Below are 20733 nucleotides of genomic sequence, written 5' to 3' on the forward strand. Positions count from 1 at the left end.
CAAATCCACCAATCGAAAGTTGTTTTTTTAGATTTTGTTTTAAGCCTATCCAAAACCTTAATCCTTACCTTAACCATTCAGAGTTAATGCCTAACCTAAGGTCCCTTGTATCTCAGTTGGTAGAGCATGGTGCTTGCAATGCCTGGGTTGTAGGTTCAATTCCCACTGGTGACCAGTATGAAAATGTATGCACTCACTACTGTAAGTCACTCTGGATAAGAGTGTCTACTAAAATGTAACATTAAGATTTCGGAGATAATACATGAACTTAACCCTAACCTAAAATGTAGAGGTAATGCTTACCATTAATCACTTCTAAATTTGATGTTTGCAACAACTTAGAAATTTGACGTTATGAGAAAACTGTGAGAGCTGTGAGAGCTATTTGAAAGTAGCACTGCTCTATGCCTCACCCAGAGAAGGGACTAAGTACCCTTGCAGGAAGCACAGTGGGTAGATATGACATTGGTGACAGTTGTGCTTGTAAGCAGCTTGGTATGCTCTCTGCATTTACAATGTGCTGTTGATAGTGATTAAAGCGGCGAGGAGTTGCCTGTGATGTGCCCTGAGAAAGCATTAATCTTTCAGGTTCCTGCCCTTTCCCTAAAGAGCCATGATCAAAGCAACGCACCACAGCTCAAGAATGGTGGAGGACTTTGGGGAGGGGGGCCAAGGTGGCAGGTACACCAGATGGAAAGTTCAGACCTGCTTGTTTCACACAAATGTCAGAACTGTAAAAAAGGTTTTAGAAACCATCAATCACAGAGTCTTGGCGACTCCAGGAATAGTCAGGTGCTACGGAAATTAGACGTCTCTGGTGAACGGTGGAGGTAATTACTGCTGCTTGGCTTAGGTCACTTACTTTTTAGGGAACTCAAGGGGCCGGCAAAGCTGCTTTCAAAGACCCATCAAACTGGGCCTGGGGAAAGCTGTGGTGACAGGCTAGGAGAAAATCCGAAAATCCAACTGCCTCCTCTCCCTGACACTTCTAACAGGCAATATTTGGCTGACTCTGTATATTAATGTTTTATGGGACTGTGTGTATGCAGTGTATAGGTACAGTATGTTAAATGTGCATATGTATTTGCTTGGGCACAGGTTTGTGTGCTGTTAGTCCATCAGACAGGTAGAGGGAGATGCTGTTTTAATCTTTATGCTTACTGTGCCATATATTTGGGCTGGGAAATTATTGGAACATCAATCCAGTGGTGTTATAGGGCACACTGTGTTCCATTGTGAGTGAATGAATGACTTTATTGGCTGAGTTATATATTTATTTCACCACAGTATGACATTTTATATGACATGCAAAGTGCTCTCCAGGCTTGCTTTACTGCAATACTATCATGTTTTATTAATAGTGTGTGTTTAGGTTGATTAAGAAGGAGATTCTTGGTAGTAATTTATGTTCTGAAAACAAAACACTGGGGTTGTTGCTTTGATTTAACATTTACAAGTGGGACCAAGGCTTGTAAAACTGGAGGAAAAAAATGTCCCCTCCAATGTTGCAAGCATTGGTTCAAGAGTAATTTTATGTTAGCATTGTTTGATTGTTTTACGTTATGTACAAACTGTATCAAGCAAGCAAGGTACACAGCAAGGTAGAATTAGGTAAATTAAGGTAAGGTGATAAGGGGCCAGTGTTACTGATTATTGGATAGTTTTAGTGTTTCACTCAGGTGTTTTTAACAAAAGTAATTTCCAACCCATGCGCAATTTACCCACATTTAGGCCTTTCTCCTACCATCTCCATCACCTTTCTCTGTTCAGTGTAATTTATATAATCAAAGTAAACATGTAAGGTGAGTTCAAGAACACCCAGTAATTTAAATTCAATAAAGTTTTCAAAAGGCTCAGTGTAAATATCAATGTTCTGTTTTTGCTTCAACAGTGAAATTGTAATGGTACAATATGCACTAGAATACCTTTATGTCTGCAGCATAAAGCAAGCTGTATTAATTGGCTGAATGTAAGAGGTGCCACAAATAGGCTTAAGTGCCCAGGATATGGTACAGTTTAAAACCCTGCAGAGTTCTGAACTGCAAGTGATTGTACTGTACTATGGGCCTACCGCATAATTACTGGTTGTCTCCCTCCCATCTGAACTTGAATAACACATTGAAGTTTCAGAAGTTGTATTCCAGAAATGGTGATGTCCGTATACTGTACATTATTAGAGTAAGCTATTACTCTCCAAAGAAACTACGAGTTATTCTCCTCATATGCTTGTCTGACATGATCAAACGTGTCATTTCTGAGCTCCGACTGGTCACCTTTCCTCCTGTATGAATCATCTCTTTCCATGTTCTTTTAAAAAAGATGACTGTGTGTTACCACTTTCTGGAGCTACATCGCTTGATCAGTGCAAAATCAATTATTTCCTCCTCTCTTCTCCCAGACACTTTGAAATGTATTTCTGGAAGCTTTGAAATAAAGTTATTACTGAAATGTCGAGAGTTTAAGAGTTAGAACTAATACAAGAACAGACTGCCATAGAAAAAGCTAGACACAGGTTATGCCACCACAGACGGCTTCATTTGGTACATCGTCTCATCTCTGACTTGAAAGCATTAAGAGAGCTCTTTGTCTGCTATAATGATATATTTTTCTGTCAATTTATTTTACCCCTTGCATAATTATAATGCTCGAATTTTGTGATGGTCTGTGCCATTACTGGTGTACAATGGCCTGTAGGGAGACAGATTAGATTCTCCAACACACTCCCACAAAACTCCTAGCTGATTCTGCATTTCAATGGAAAGTCTGGGTTTAAACTGCACATGCTGTTATTATTTTTTAATAAAGAAATGGTAAGGACATTACCATTCTCTCCCATTTAATTTAGCAAAACTGACATGGCAAACCGACATGGGGACAGGCATATATTTCACATCAAAGAAGCAAGTTATTCTAAGCCTAGATTTTTTGGGCCCTTTCTTTCTCTTGCATCTTTCTCGTCATTGGAGACTTGGTTAAGGAGACCCTTGTGTTAGAACTCTAAGCAAAAAGGTTTTCTGAAGTAAGGCTTCAATACATTACATTTTTACATTTACATTTTAGTCATTTAGCAGATGCTCTTATCCAGAGCGACTAACAGGAGCAATTAGGGTTAAGTGCCTTGCTCAAGGACACATCGACAGATTTTTCAATACAAAAAAGTATGAACAAAATTTTTTTTATGCACTCTGGATAAGAGCGGCTGCTAAAATGACAAAAATAATAATAATAATAATATATATATATATATATATATATATATATATATATATATATATATATATATATATATATACATTATCCACGTTTCTCCAAATGTCAAAATTCGAAATTGCTCCAAACATAACATTTGGAAGAGGGTTGCTTTTTATTTTTTTGCTTTAGCCCTATCCCAAACCTTAACCCTTACCTTAACCATTCGGAGTGAATGCCTAAACTTAACAGTGTAGTTGTTTTAGTTTTAACCCATCCTTAACCCTTAATTTAAGTCAAATTCGTAAAACCGTGAGATCTTGTTGCTCTTGCATTCAAAAGAATCCCTATCAAAGAACTGTCAATTAATAATAGTATCAATGGATACTATTCAAGTTAGCTAACTCCTTATCAAGTTAGCTAGCTGAATAAAGTGGGTTGAGTCTATTCCTTTAAACATTGAACCGCTGTGGTTCACAACAATTCTGATTTCTAAAGGTGGAAGTTGGGAGAGTTTTTGTTCGGGTGGTTCAGTGAAACAATTTTAGTTTCTGAGGTAGAAGTTTTTGGTGAGGGAGGCCCTGCTCTCTCCTCTCCCAGATGCTTAGCTCATTTCATTCCGATCTCCTCTGCATTTTTGTAGCCATTTGCTACAGCCTGTCAACTATGCCTCTGCCTATCCCTGTTCTCTCCTCTCTGCACAGGCTACACAAACGCACCACACCGCGTGGCTGCTGCCTCTCTAACCTGGTGGTCCCTGCACGCACCCCACACCTGGAGTTCCAGGTCTCAGGCAGCCTCTGGAACTGCCGTTCTGCTGCCAACAAAGCTGACTTCATCCCAGCCTATGCCAACCTCCAGTCCCTCGACTTCCTGGCGCTGACGGAAACATGGATTACCACTGAGAACACTGCTACTCCTACTGCTCTCTCCTCGTCTGACCATGTGTTCTCGCATACCCCGAGAGCATCTGGTCAGAGGGGTGGTGGTACAGGAATCCTCATCTCTCCCAAGTGGACATTCTCAATTTTTCCCCTAACCCATCTGTCTATCTCCTCATTTGAATTCCATGCTGTCACAGTCACTAGCCCATTTAAGCTTAATATCCTTGTCATCTATCGCCCTCCAGGTTCCCTTGGAGAGTTCATCAATGAGCTTGACGCCTTGATAAGTTCCTTTCCTGAGGATGGCTCACCCCTCACAGTTTTGGGGGATTTCAACCTCCCTATGTCCACATTCGACTCATTTCTCTCTGCCTCCTTCTTTCCACTCCTCTCCTCTTTTGACCTCACCCTCTCACCGTCCCCCCTACTCACAAGGCAGGCAATACGCTTGACCTCATCTTCACTAGATGCTGCTCCTCTACTAATCTCACTGCAACTCCCCTCCATGTCTCCGACCACTACTTTGTTTCCTTTTCTCTCTCGCTCTCCTCCCACACTACTCACTCTGCCCCTACACAGATGGTAATGCGCCGCCGCAACCTTCGCTCTCTCTCTCCCACTACTCTCTCCTCTTCCATCCTATCATCTCTTCCCTCTGCTCAATCCTTCTCCCTCCAATCTCCTGATTCTGCCTCCTCAACCCTCCTCTCCTCCCTTTCTGCATCCTTTGACTCTCTGTGTCCCCTATCCTCCCGGCCGGCTCGGTCCTCCCCTCCAGCTCCGTGGCTTGATGACTCATTGCGAGCTCACAGAACAGAGCTCCGGGCAGCGGAGCGGAAATGGAAGAAAACTAAACTCCCTGCCGACCTGGCATCTTTTCACTCCCTCCTCTCTACATTTTCTTCATCTGTTTCTGCTGCTAAGGCCTCCTTCTACCACTCTAAATTCCAAGCATCTGCCTCTAACCCTAGGAAGCTCTTTGCCACATTTTCCTCCCTCCTGAATCCCCCCTCCTCTCTCTCTGTGGATGACTTCGTCAACCACTTTGAAAAGAAGGTTGACGACATCCGATCCTCGTTTGTTAAGTCTAATGACACTGCTGGTCCTGCTCACACTGCCCTACCCTATGCTTTGACTTCTTTCTCCCCTCTCTCTCCAGATAAAATCCTGCGACTTGTGACTGCAGGCCACCCAACAACCTGCCCGCTTGACCCCATCCCCTCCTCTCTTCTCCAGACCATCTCCGGTGACCTTCTCCCCTACCTCACCTCGCTGATCAACTCATCCTTGACCGCTGGCCATGTCCCTTCCGTCTTCAAGAGAGCGAGAGACCAGTATCCCTTCTTTCTTTTCTTTCCAAAACTATTGAGCGTGCCGTCTTTAGCCAACTCTCTTGCTATCTCTCTCAGAATGACCTTCTTGATCCAAACCAATCAGGTTCCAGGACTGGTCATTCAACTGAGACTGCTCTTCTCTGTGTCACGGAGGCTCTCCGCACTGCTAAAGCTAACTCTCTCTCCTCTGCTCTTGTCCTTCTAGACCTGTCTGCTGCCTTTGATACTGTGAACCATCAGATCCTCCTCTCCACCCTCTCCGAGCTGGGCATCTCCGGCGCGGCTCACTCCTGGATTGCGTCCTACCTGACCGGTCGCTCCTACCAAGTGGCGTGGCGAGAAGCTGTCTCCGCACCACGTGCTCTCACCACTGGTGTCCCCAGGGCTCAGTTCTAGGCCCTCTCCTTTTCTCCCTATACACCAAGTCACTTGGCTCTGTCATATCCTCACACGGCCTCTCCTATCATTGCTACGCTGACGATACACAACTAATCTTCTCCTTTCCCCCTTCTGATAACCAGGTGGCGAATCGCATCTCTGCATGTCTGGCAGACATATCAGTATGGATGACGGATCACCACCTCAAGCTGAACCCTGGCAAGACGGAGCTGCTCTTCCTCCCGGGGAAGGACTGCCCGTTCCATGATCTCGCCATCACGGTTGACAACTCCGTTGTGTCCTCCTCCCAGAGTGCGAAGAGCCTTGGCGTGACCCTGGACAACACCCTGTCGTTCTCCGCTAACATCAAGGCGGTGACCCGCTCCTGCAGGTTCATGCTCTACAACATTCGGAGAGTACGACCCTGCCTTACACAGGAAGCGGCACAGGTCCTAATCCAGGCACTTGTCATCTCCCGTCTGGATTACTGCAACTCGCTGTTGGCTGGCCTCCCTGCATGTGCCATTAAACCCCTACAACTCATCCAGAATGCCGCAGCCCGTCTGGTGTTCAACCTTCCCAAGTTCTCTCACGTCACCCCCCTCCTCCGCACACTCCACTGGCTTCCAGTTGAAGCTCGCATCCGTTACAAGACCATGGTGCTTGCCTTTGGAGCAGCGAGGGGAACGGCACCTCTGTACCTTCGGGCTCTGATCAGTCCCTACACCCAAACGAGGGCATTGCGTTCATCCACCTCTGGCCTGCTGGCTCCCCTTCCTCTGCGGAAGCATAGTTCCCGCTCAGCCCAGTCAAAACTGTTCGCTGCTCTGGCACCCCAATGGTGGAACAAGCTCCCTCACGACGCCAGGACAGCGGAGTCACTCACCACCTTCCGGAGACATTTGAAACCCCACCTCTTTAAGGAATACCTGGGATAGGATAAAGCAATCCTTCTACCCCCCACACACACAGCGGAGTCGCTCACCACCTTCCGGAGACATTTGAAACCCCACCTCTTTAAGGAATACCTGGGATAGGATAAAGTAATCCTTCTACCCCCCCACAGCGGAGTCACTCACCACCTTCCGGAGACATTTGAAACCCCACCTCTTTAAGGAATACCTGGGATAGGATAAAGTAATCCTTCGGAAGGTGGTGAGTGACCTGGGATAGGATAAAGTAATCCTTCTACCCCCCACAGCGGAGTCACTCACCACCTTCCGGAGACATTTGAAACCCCACCTCTTTAAGGAATACCTGGGATAGGATAAAGTAATCCTTCTACCCCCCCACAGCGGAGTCACTCACCACCTTCCGGAGACATTTGAAACCCCACCTCTTTAAGGAATACCTGGGATAGGATAAAGTAATCCTTCGGAAGGTGGTGAGTGACCTGGGATAGGATAAAGTAATCCTTCTACCCCCCCCACAGCGGAGTCACTCACCACCTTCCGGAGACATTTGAAACCCCACCTCTTTAAGGAATACCTGGGATAGGATAAAGCAATCCTTCTACCCCCCACACACACAGCGGAGTCGCTCACCACCTTCCGGAGACATTTGAAACCCCACCTCTTTAAGGAATACCTGGGATAGGATAAAGTAATCCTTCTACCCCCCCCACAGCGGAGTCACTCACCACCTTCCGGAGACATTTGAAACCCCACCTCTTTAAGGAATACCTGGGATAGGATAAAGTAATCCTTCGGAAGGTGGTGAGTGACCTGGGATAGGATAAAGTAATCCTTCTACCCCCCCCACAGCGGAGTCACTCACCACCTTCCGGAGACATTTGAAACCCCACCTCTTTAAGGAATACCTGGGATAGGATAAAGTAATCCTTCTACCCCCCCCACAGCGGAGTCACTCACCACCTTCCGGAGACATTTGAAACCCCACCTCTTTAAGGAATACCTGGGATAGGATAAAGCAATCCTTCTACCCCCCCACAGCGGAGTCACTCACCACCTTCCGGAGACATTTGAAACCCCACCTCTTTAAGGAATACCTGGGATAGGATAAAGTAATCCTTCGGAAGGTGGTGAGTGACCTGGGATAGGATAAAGTAATCCTTCTACCCCCCCCACAGCGGAGTCACTCACCACCTTCCGGAGACATTTGAAACCCCACCTCTTTAAGGAATACCTGGGATAGGATAAAGCAATCCTTCTACCCCCCACACACACAGCGGAGTCGCTCACCACCTTCCGGAGACATTTGAAACCCCACCTCTTTAAGGAATACCTGGGATAGGATAAAGTAATCCTTCGGAAGGTGGTGAGTGACCTGGGATAGGATAAAGTAATCCTTCTACCCCCCCCCACAGCGGAGTCACTCACCACCTTCCGGAGACATTTGAAACCCCACCTCTTTAAGGAATACCTGGGATAGGATAAAGTAATCCTTCTACCCCCCCCACAGCGGAGTCACTCACCACCTTCCGGAGACATTTGAAACCCCACCTCTTTAAGGAATACCTGGGATAGGATAAAGTAATCCTTCGGAAGGTGGTGAGTGACCTGGGATAGGATAAAGTAATCCTTCTACCCCCCACAGCGGAGTCACTCACCACCTTCCGGAGACATTTGAAACCCCACCTCTTTAAGGAATACCTGGGATAGGATAAAGCAATCCTTCTACCCCCCCCACAGCGGAGTCACTCACCACCTTCCGGAGACATTTGAAACCCCACCTCTTTAAGGAATACCTGGGATAGGATAAAGCAATCCTTCTACCCCCCCACACACACAGCGGAGTCGCTCACCACCTTCCGGAGACATTTGAAACCCCACCTCTTTAAGGAATACCTGGGATAGGATAAAGTAATCCTTCTACCCCCCCACAGCGGAGTCACTCACCACCTTCCGGAGACATTTGAAACCCCACCTCTTTAAGGAATACCTGGGATAGGATAAAGTAATCCTTCAGAAGGTGGTGAGTGACCTGGGATAGGATAAAGTAATCCTTCTACCCCCCCACAGCGGAGTCACTCACCACCTTCCGGAGACATTTGAAACCCCACCTCTTTAAGGAATACCTGGGATAGGATAAAGTAATCCTTCTACCCCCCCCACAGCGGAGTCACTCACCACCTTCCGGAGACATTTGAAACCCCACCTCTTTAAGGAATACCTGGGATAGGATAAAGTAATCCTTCGGAAGGTGGTGAGTGACCTGGGATAGGATAAAGTAATCCTTCTACCCCCCCACAGCGGAGTCACTCACCACCTTCCGGAGACATTTGAAACCCCACCTCTTTAAGGAATACCTGGGATAGGATAAAGCAATCCTTCTACCCCCCCCACACACACAGCGGAGTCGCTCACCACCTTCCGGAGACATTTGAAACCCCACCTCTTTAAGGAATATCTGGGATAGGATAAAGTAATCCTTCAACCCCCCCACACACACAGCGGAGTCGCTCACCACCTTCCGGAGACATTTGAAACCCCACCTCTTTAAGGAATACCTGGGATAGGATAAAGTAATCCTTCGGAAGGTGGTGAGTGACCTGGGATAGGATAAAGTAATCCTTCTACCCCCCCCCCACAGCGGAGTCACTCACCACCTTCCGGAGACATTTGAAAGAGATAAAGTAATCCTTCTACCACCCCCCCACACACAGCGGAGTCGCTCACCACCTTCCGGAGACATTTGAAACCCCACCTCTTTAAGGAATACCTGGGATAGGATAAAGTAATCCCTTCGGAAGGTGGTGAGTGACCTAGGGATAGGATAAAGTAATCCTTCTACCCCCCCCACAGCGGAGTCACTCACCACCTTCCGGAGACATTTGAAACCCCACCTCTTTAAGGAATACCTGGGATAGGATAAAGTAATCCTTCTACCCCCCCAATAATTGTAAAGTGGTTATCCCACTGGCTATAGGGTGAATGCATCAATTTGCGAGTCGCTCTGGACTAGAGCGTCTGCTAAATGACGTAAATGTGCCCTTGAGCAAGGCACTTAACCCTAATTGCTCCTGTAAGTCGCTCTGGATAAGAGCGTCTGCTAAATGACTAAAATGTAAATGTAAATGTAATGGATGGAATCAGTGAATAAATTTGGCTGCAGCAATGGTCTGACAAGCACAACTGGCACTGCATAACAAATTAGGCCTAATTAGGCAAAATAACTATTGAGTCGTTTGAACAAGATAATAAGTCATTCAAACAACTTAGTATCTCGTTCGAACGGGGCTTGGGTTTCAGGGCTTCTGTACTTCAAGGATATCAACCCACACTTAAAGAAGAATCGCAGTGCAGTTGACCATGTTATTTTTTTCTTTTATGTTCAATAAATAACAATCCCTTATTTCTAAATGGTTGCTTCTCTCCAGTATGTAAGAACATACAGGATATACAGTATGTAAGAACAATGCTCTTTTAGTGAACAATGTGGTTTTGTTATGTGGGCAGCTTGTCTCTCCCTTTTCTGTGTCCCTTCCTCCTTGTTTTGTCCCCTCTGTGTCTGTTGTATTTGTCCCCTTTATGTGGGTGTGTCTGGAGTGGATCAGGGGCGTGCTCAGGATCTGCCTCTCCTGTGCAGCTGCGGGTTGTTTCCAGTGATTCCTGCCTACGCAGCTGCATCCTATTCTCTAATCAACCTGCACTACTTATTCCGGGGCATGGCTCTCCACCGGCGCCAGATCGTTGTTCTTACCAGAGCGGTAACTTGGCTCACCAGTAAAGTTATTTTGTCTTTGTCTTCAGCCTGGCTCTCCACTCTCCTTAACCTGTCGTTTGTTTTGTCTTTAGTTTCGGACATACCTCCCAACCTGCCTGCCTTCCTGCCTGTCGGTCGGTCTGCCTGCCTGCCTGCCTGCCTGCCTGCCTCAGCCTCTCCTTCCTCCGGAGCCGACTAGCCCACTCTGTTCCTTTACTTCAGTTGTTTTTTGGACTAAGACAATTTTAACTTTTATTAAATATTTTTGTTTCTTCCACTCCCTTTGTCGTGTTTGTTTCTCTGAGTGCTGGGTTGAACCATAGCCTAACAGAACGATCTGGCCATGGACCCAACAGAGAAACAGCACGGGGCAAACGAAGACAGCTTCCAACAAGCTATCCAGGCTCAAGGAACGTTGCTAGGACAGCATGACCAATTGATTCGGACTCTTGTGGAAGATAATCATCAATTGCTGAACCAGGTGACTCAGTTAACTACACAAGTCTCTAAATTGTCTGTTATCAGTTCTCCATCTCTCTCTGACCCCCAGTTTGATGCACCCCAAGTTGTTTCCTCTGACATTATGCAGGCGTCGTTCCGTCGGGAACCCCCTGTCACGTCGCCTGAACCGTTCAATGGAGAATTGGAAAAGTGCCGGGGATTTTTGCTTCAGTGTGACTTGATTTTTCGGCAGAGACCACTGTCGTTTTCTACTGATTCCTCTAAGGTACATTATGTTCTGGGGCTGTTAAGAGGGGAGAGCTCTGGTTTGGGCTGAGGCTGTGTGCTCAGATCAAACTTTGACTGGATTGACTTTTGCTGATTTTTCTGCTAAATTGAAGACTGTTTTTGACCATCCTGACCATGTGGGTAATTCCTCCAAGATACTTTTTAATTTGAGACAGGGTTCTAACAGTGTGGCTGAGTACTCTATTGAGTTCTGGACTTTGGCAGCGGACTCCAAGTGGAACAATGTGGCACTTCAAGGAGCATTTCTAAACGGTTTGAATGAAGCCATTAAGGATGAACTGGCTGCTCGTGACGAGCCACATGATTTACATTCTCTCGTTTCCCTGTCCATTAAGCTAGACAACCGGTTGCGGGAGAGGCGTCGGGAGAGAGGCGGTCGGCCGCATCTAGGAGGACGAGTTCCCCAGCCGTCAACCACTCGAGTCTCGCCTCCCCGGAGCCGGCAGCTTCTTGTTCCTGATTCCATCCCGAGCACAGAGGAGGAACCTATGCAAGTGGGTCGAGCTCGACTACCTCCAGCAGAGCGGCAACGGCGCCTCCAGGCGGGTGAGTGCCTGTACTGTGGAGACGCCACACACATTCTGGCTACATGCCCTAAGCGGCCAAAGACAAGGCTCGCTCGTAACGGTGGGTCTACTTGCGAGCCCAGAGTTAGATCCTGAACCCATCATTCCCCGATTACAAGTACCTGTAACCTTACGTTTCCAGAGTCATTCCCTGCCACTCTCAGCTCTCATAGACTCAGGTGCAGAAGATAACTTTATTAGCCACCAGTTCGTTACACAAGCTCGTATCCCCATGGAGCCACTACCTACCCCCATTCGGGTCACAGCCCTTGATGGGCGCCTCCTCGCGGAGATAACTCATCAAACCACCCCCGTTTCCCTAGTGATTTCTGGCAATCATTGTGAAAGCATTCAGCTAAGAGTTATGTCTGGCTCAGCTACCTCACTAATCCTTGGCTTCCCCTGGTTGGCTCTTCACAACCCACAAATTGATTGGACACGTCACACCATTCTCAGTTGGAGCACTAACTGCCATTCAGAGTGCCTTAGGTCAGCGGTACCCCCCACTAAGTGTAACCCAACTCATCCCTCAGCTCCTCTTGATCTGTCATCTGTCCCCAAAGAATACCATGACTTAGCGGAGGTTTTCAGTAAGGACAAGGCTCTGTCTCTACCACCACATAGGCCTTATGATTGCCCTATTGAACTGCTTCCTGGTGCTCCCTTGCCCTCTAGTCGCTTATACAATCTGTCCCGACCGGAAAGAGAGGCAATGGAGCAGTACATTGGTGATTCTCTGGTCTCGGGCATAATCCGTCCCTCGTCGTCTCCTTTGGGTGCAGGTTTCTTTTTCGTGGAAAAGAAGGACAAGTCGTTACGCCCCTGTATCGATTTCAGGGGTTTAAACAACATAACTGTTAAAAACAAGTATCCCCTTCCACTCATCAACTCTGCTTTTGAACCTCTGCATGGCGCCACGGTTTTCTCAAGCTCGACCTCAGGAACGCTTATCACCTTGTCCGGATCCGTAAGGGAGATGAGTGGAAAACCGCTTTCAACACTCCACTGGGACATTTTGAGTATTTGGTCATGCCCTTTGGGCTCTCAAACGCCCCTGCTGTTTTCCAAGCCATGGTGAACGATGTTCTTAGGGATTTTTTGAACCGTTTTGTCTTTGTATACCTGGATGATATTCTTGTTTTTTCCAAGTCACCCGAGGAGCATGAGTCACACGTCCGTCAAGTCCTTCAACGGCTCTTGGAAAACAAGCTGTACGTCAAAGCAGAGAAGTGTGAGTTCCACAAACAGTCTACATCGTTCCTGGGGTTCATCATTGAGAGCGGGCAGGTGAAGGCGGACCCCGAGAAGATCCGGGCAGTGACGGAATGGTCCATACCCACCACCCGTAAGCAACTTCAACGATTTTTGGGCTTTGCTAACTTCTACCGTAGGTTCATTAAGGGTTTTAGTAAAGTGGTGGCACCCCTTACTAGACTCACATCCCCAAAGGTCCCTTTTCTGTGGTCCCCTGAGGCGGAGCAGGCGGTAGGGGGTTTTGAAGGAACTGTTTTCCACCTCCCCTGTGTTGATACACCCCAATACCTCTCTGCAGTTTGTTGTGGAGGTGGACGCGTCGGACTCAGGTGTGGGAGCCGTCCTCTCCCAGCGCTCCCCCCACTGACCAAAAGCTTCACCCCTGTGCTTTTTTCTCCAAAAAATTGTCACCCACAGAACGGAATTACGACGTTGGAAACCGAGAGCTGCTGGCGGTCAAGCTAGCACTGGAAGAATGGCGGCACTGGCTGGATGGAGCTGAACTGCCGTTTGTGGTCTGGACTGACCACAAGAACTTGGCTTACATCCAAGCCACTAAGAGACTCAACTCACGCCAAGCCAGATGGGCCCTGTTTTTAGTAGGTTTAACTTTATTCTTACATACAGACCGGGGTCAAGAAATGTTAAACCAGATGCTTTGTCCCGCCAGTTTGCTGACCCTTCGGAGACCAGCGAGCCTGAGGCAGTCCTGCCTTCCTCATGCGTCGTGGCGGCTGTTCAGTGGGAGATCGAGTCTCTTGTGAAGACTGCACTTGCCACGGACCCGGGACCGGGTGATGGACCTCCCAACCTACTCTTTGTTCCCGAGACGGTCCGGTCTCAGGTGTTGCAGTGGATTCACACCTCCCGTTTTGCTGGTCACCCTGGGATGAGACGCACGTTGACGCTGCTTAGGAGACATTTTTGGTGGCCTTCAATGGAAACTGACGTTCGGGCTTTTGTGGCAGCCTGTTCAACCTGTGCTCGGGGCAAAGCCTCCCATCAGTCCCCTTCGGGGCTGCTGCTACCCCTCCCAGTTCCCAGCCGTCCCTGGTCCCACATAGCCTTGGATTTTGTCACCGGCCTACCCAAGTCTGAAGGTAATGATACTATACTTACCATTGTGGACAGATTCTCTAAATCTGTTCACTATATAGCATTACCAAAATTACCGTCTGCCAGTGAGACAGCGGACCTCCTAGTCCAACATGTATTCCGTCCCCATGGAATACCTGTGGACATCGTATCTGATAGAGGCCCACAGTTTACTTCCCGTGTTTGGAAGGTTTTCTGTTCTGCTTTGGGTGCTTCCGTTAGTCTGTCCTCAGGGTTTCATCCCCAGACCAACGGTCAAACAGAAAGAGCCAATCAAGACCTCGAAGCAACCCTTCGTTGTGTGGCTGCTCAACATCCATCATCCTGGGCCAAACATCTGCCTTGGATAGAGTACGCCCACAACTCCCTCACCACCTCTGCCACTGGTCTTTCACCCTTCGAGGTTACCATGGGTTATCAACCCCCTCTGTTTCCTGCTCAGGAGAAGGAATTGGCTGTTCCTTCGGTTCAGGAGAACCTCCGCCGCTGCCAGAGAGTGTGGCGCGACGCTCGGGAAGCGTTGCTTCGGACCACTGACAGGAACAAGATGACAGCGGATAGGAGCAGGACTCCCGCACCTGTGTTTCATCCTGGTCAAGAGGTTTGGCTGTCGTCTAAGAACGTACCTCTTCGTACCAAATCACGCAAGCTGTCTCCTCGGTACCTGGGTCCGTTTGTGGTGGAGTCCATCATTAACCCCGCTGCGGTTCGTTTGAAGTTGCCTTCAGCCATGAAGATACACCCTACTTTCCACGTCTCCCAACTGAAACCTGTGTCCTCCAGCCTTTTGTGTCCGCCGGCTGTTCCACCTCCACCTGTTCGTCTCATTGACGACCATCCGGCCTACACCGTCAGTAGGCTACTGGACTCTCGGAGGCGGGGTAGGGGTCTCCAATACCTAGTCGATTGGGAAGGTTATGGACCAGAGGAGAGGTCTTGGGTCCCGAAGCGTTTTGTGTTGGATCCTCAGTTGATCACGGACTTCCATCACGACAACCCTGACAGGCCTGGTGGGTCGCCAGGTGGCGACCATTGAGGGGGGGGTACTGTTATGTGGGCAGCTTGTCTCTCCCTTTTCTGTGTCCCTTCCTCCTTGTTTTGTCCCCTCTGTGTCTGTTGTATTTGTCCCCTTTATGTGGGTGTGTCTGGAGTGGATCAGGGGGCGTGCTCAGGATCTGCCTCTCCTGTGCAGCTGCGGGTTGTTTCCAGTGATTCCTGCCTACGCAGCTGCATCCTATTCTCTAATCAACCTGCACTACTTATTCCGGGGCATGGCTCTCCACCGGCGCCAGATCGTTGTTCTTACCAGAGCGGTAACTTGGCTCACCAGTAAAGTTATTTTGTCTTTGTCTTCAGCCTGGCTCTCCACTCTCCTTAACCTGTCGTTTGTTTTGTCTTTAGTTTCGGACATACCTCCCAACCTGCCTGCCTTCCTGCCTGTCGGTCTGCCTGCCTGCCTGCCTGCCTCAGCCTCTCCTTCCTCCGGAGCCGACTAGCCCACTCTGTTCCTTTACTTCAGTTGTTTTTGGACTAAGACCATTTTTACTTTTATTAAATATTTTTGTTTCTTCCACTCCCTTTGTCGTGTTTGTTTCTCTGAGTGCTGGGTTGAACCATAGCCTAACAGGTTTGCTTGCTTAGAGGATAGCAAATGCTTATTTTTGTTTAATAGATCAATTTTATGTCTCTGGAGTTTAACCATACTCTCAGACAGAGCTGTGTGTGTTTTTTGCCAGAGAGAGGGAAGCAATCCATCACACAGTTATGGACATAGCTACTGTAGCTATAGACAGAAACATGTACTCTCCCAGGTAGAGGATTTGTCTTGCTACTCATCCACATCACTCCACATTCTGACATTCTGATTGGTCTCAGGTTGGGCCAGAGCCAGCCTACATGATAACATTATCAACTGATACTCTGATTGGCTTTTTGGTTACATATAGAATCCTTTTGGGTTCCATGTAGAACCCTCTGTGGAAAGGTTTCTACATTTAGATTTTAGTCATTTAGCAGACACTCTTATCCAGAGCAACTTACAGTTAGTGAGTGCATACATTATTAATAATACTGGCCCCCCGTGGGAATCGAACCCACAACCCTGGCGTTGCAAATGCCATGCTCTACCAACTGAGCTACAACCCTGCCGGCCATTCCCTCCCCTACCCTGGACGACGCTGGGCCAATTTTGTGCCGCCCGATTGGTCTCCCGGTCGCGGCCGGCTACGACAGAGCCTGGATTCGAACCAGGATCTCTAGTGGCACAGCTAGCACTGCGATGCAGTGCCTTAGACCACTGCGCCACTCGGGAGTACATGGAACCGAAAAGTGTTCTACCTAGAACCAAAAATTGTTATTCAAAGGGTTCTCCTGTGGGGCCGGCCAAAGACTGTACCAGTGCCTGAAACTTTCTCTAAGTTGTGTCTAACAGGTTGTCCTGTACTTTTACAGTTCATTCAGGTGAGAGACTGCCTGAGAATACTGAGGAGTCAATAGTTTCCAAACACAGTCTAATCTAAAACAACCAAAACATCCTATTTTCACATCAGACTGCAGCTGACACAGATATTAGTTCATTTCTCCGAACTCTATCTCAAAGAATTATCTTCGTTTTTTAGAAGAATGTGAGTCGACTATTACCGGCTGTGACACAAAGCTAGCCTAGCATGCATTGGGGGATATAGCGAGAGATTTAAAAGATACTTTCTCCCATTTAACTCGCTTTTCAAGCCACTTGAGAGTCCAGTTCAGATGGTATGATAATAGAAGTCTCCTCAATTCTCTCTCAAATCTGTCCTTTTTCTGTGGGAACTTGAAAATTGATCACAACTTCTGGAGCCTGTCTATGATGAACAGTTCCCATCGCAATATGAACAGACTGCGTGATCATTAGCAGTATTTATCAGTATTTTGTACTAAAATGATTAGACTTTGATCAAATATTGAACTTTGAGAATATATGTATGTATTGTTGAGCATTTTGAAATGTATGTAGGCCTATCTTTTTTTGGGGGGGGTTGTTAGGATGAAGAGTTGATCTGTGGAGAGGTGATGCACTGCCCTCTTATAAAGACAGGTACTTGTGGTCAGTTTTTTAATCAGGGCATATTGGAGCAGTGACTGAGACAGTGATGTTACCCGACAGGAACTCGGTCATCATCATCAGTGACCTCAGACAGATGCTGTTCATGTATGTCTCCTACCAATCCTTTAACCTCAATGTAATGGCAGGAGATGGTGTAAAGCCCCTAAATGCAGTAGATTAGCACATTCTGCAGAGCCAAATTAACAGAGAGGAGTTGGATGTATAAAATGTCGACACTGCTTGTTTCCTAGTGGAGCGGGGGGGCAAACTGCGCTGATGTCGAACCAATGAATTTGGTTGAGTGCTCCATTTGATTGCAATGCCAGCACATGTGATGGAATGTCAATGCCTGCCAGTAAATGGCACCTTCAGTCCACCTCCAAGTGAACTCCATTCAGTAGGACCGTGATGGACAGAGTGGTTAAATGAGTGTGCAGGGACTGGAGAGAGAGAGTGAATGTGTGTTTGCGCATGAAGTGTATGCCTTCATGTGTGATATGTCCCTCAAGTATATGCATGGCTCCAGACTAATGTTTTCCACTTTTTTAGCTGGTGGCACCAGCCCATTATTTGGTCGCACCCTGTGACGATCATCCTCTGTCTTCCGTCACTTGATCTAAAGCCATGCCTTTCAATGAAGGACGACATTATGTATGAACACCGTTTATTAAGAAAAACACATGTATTAATTGTATGTATGTTTGGCTAGTGATGTTATTTCGTTGTCTCGATGGTTGATCATCTGTGAAAGGAAAGGAACATGTTACAGTTTATGGTCGTAACTGGTTTGTGCGCACAAAACCTCTTGTTGTGCGGCACCCAGTATAATGCTCGTTCTAATCATGTATACACTGATCAAAATGTACAACTAAAATGTGATCAAGTTAAACAATTGAAATGTGAAGGTTAAGGGTCAAATGTTATCCTCGTTATCCTCGTTTATTGTAGAGGGTTGTCTTTCCATGTCCTGGTCAGAGTTTTGACAAGCAAATGAGGGTGCGTTCGAGAGCGCCTGGTGATTTGAGCAGTATGGAAAAAGTCTCCGGCTAATTCCCGGGGGGAAGTTCATGTTTGAAGCCTAAGTTCTATTTATGCCTAAACATGTGTAGGATCTTTATTGATATGTGTGCTTGTAGGAATTAATGTATGGTTATCATCTAAAGATGTGTTGACTGAATTCATGCATTGTTAAGGTTAATTGATTATTGTATGACCTGTCTGCTTCTCATTGGCTGTTGCATTATGGGTAAAGTATTTAAACCCCTCATTTTCTGTTGTGGCCACACGTGATGAAATGTCAATGCCTGCCAGTAAACGGCACCTTCAGTCCACCTCCAAGTGAACTGTGATGGACAGAGTGGTTAAATGAGTATGTAGGGAGTGGGGAGAGAGAGTGAATGTGTGTTTGTGGATGAAGAGTGTGTGTGCATGCCTTCCTGTGTGCTATGTCCCTCACAAGTGTATAGATGGCTCCAGACTAACGTCACACTTCATTTGGATAGTCCGGATAGTCCATCTGTAGATGCTCTACGGATGGTCATACTATCAAAAAACTATCTGTTGATAAGCAACTGCTTGCTAAGGTTACGGTTAGGGATAGAATAAGGGTTAGGGGTTAGGGTTAGGGCTAGGGTAAAGGTTAAGTTTAGGGTTAGGATAAGGGTTAAGGTTAGGGCTATGGCTAGGGTTAGGGTTAGTAGATACTGTAGTTAGATGAAATGTTACTGATAGTCTGTAGATAATCTGTAGAGCATCTACAGATGGACTATCCAAATACAGTGTTAATGAAAATGAGTAATCATCTTATAAAGTCATTCACAATGCTTTATTAAGAAGTGTAATAGAGATGGTATTCAATAAATAAGTTACTACATCTAACATTTCCAAACAGGACTGCACGATTCGAGATACAGTACGTTGATATGCAACCTAATCCAGTGATTGTCATGAATTTTGGGTTGACAATTAGGCTATTATTGTTATATTTTTCAGTCAAAATAGGGCTCAAATTTTTCAATATAGATGAAGTTGCCTTTATCTTTATGTGCACTAATATTACATAGGCCTAATTCAATTGGTGCTAATTCACCACCTGAGGAAGTGGGAACCGGTATGTTGTGGTTACTGTTGCATCTGAGTCAGTGTGCTCCACTGCACTGGTGACCTGAAAGCAGATTGCAAGTGCACACATCAACTGAGGCAGCGGGCTGTTCACACTGTGCTGCTCCCATGATTTATGGCCCCCTTTACAGTCAATAACAGCCTCGGCCCAGATGCAAAGCTCACCAAGATTACAAAGCTGGGCCTTGCATTTAGGTTTCTTCATTAGGAAGTGTCAACACCTTACATGGACACCGCTTGGCGTCTCTTTGTTTATGCGCTCTCTCCTATGAGGACTTTCTGGTAGCACTTTATAATAGCTCCACATAATAAAGCATTTTTATTGGATTAGTAAATCGTTTATTGCTCATTTATTAATCATTACTCCATTCATACGATTTTTAATATAGGTCCTTATAAACCATTTACAAATCATTAGTTAAGTATTTTTGCGTGGGCTATTTATACTTTATAAATGTTTTGAGTGACCAGTGTAATTTATAAAAGAAGATGGACACGCCATTGGTAGACATTCCAGCATTACCTGATGCTCCTTAAGGTCTCAAAATAGCCTAGAACAAATCAATGGTAAAAGATTAAGAACACAACACAGGATGTTAAAGGAAATATATTGAACATTTTATTTACAAAAACTGTTGCAAGGACTTGAGGAAGAGTTTTAATGTGAATGTTTTGCTAATGTTGTCAAACCTGCAAATGCAAACTAATCATAAAACAGGGAGATGTAGCCTACACACAACAGCTGGCCAGACCGACCAGTTTTTCTCAAGTGGATTTTTGGCTGAGAGTTTCCTTTTGCTAGGGAGGAGACTTCGCAAACCAGAACTCCCAATTTCTAACACATATGGACCCAGAACTTCAATCCTACAGCCGACCAAATTATGGAAGATTTTAGTTCTCTGTTCTAAGGAGTGACTGTAATCCACACATAGGCTTTGGCAGAAACACTTATGTTAGCATTTTCAGACTTAAAACGTTACTTTTCTCAGCATTGAGTGTGTCTGAATTTGCACATCACACTATTACAACTATGTGACTGTTTTGGAATAACATTTTCAATATATTTTCCTCAACATCTTATTGTTTAAGCATTGATATCTTCCAGGGGCCATTTTGAGATTTTAACACTAGAAAAGCAGGGCCTCGAGGGACCCCTTTTGAGCCAATGAGCAGTAATTTGGATTCAAACATTCTAACAGTCTAATAAATAAGAGTGTTTTTCAACAGGACAATGACCCAACACACCTCCAGGCTGTGTAAGGGCTATTTTACCAAGAAGGAGTGATGGAATGCTGCATCAGATGACCTGGCCTCCACAATCCCCCGACCTCAACCAAATTGAGATGGTTTGGGATGAGTCGGACCGCAGAGTGAAGGAAAAGCAGCCAGTGCTCAGCATATGTGGGAACTCC

Source organism: Coregonus clupeaformis, chromosome 26 (genome assembly GCF_020615455.1).
Source record: "Coregonus clupeaformis isolate EN_2021a chromosome 26, ASM2061545v1, whole genome shotgun sequence".
Taxonomy (NCBI): domain Eukaryota; kingdom Metazoa; phylum Chordata; class Actinopteri; order Salmoniformes; family Salmonidae; genus Coregonus; species Coregonus clupeaformis.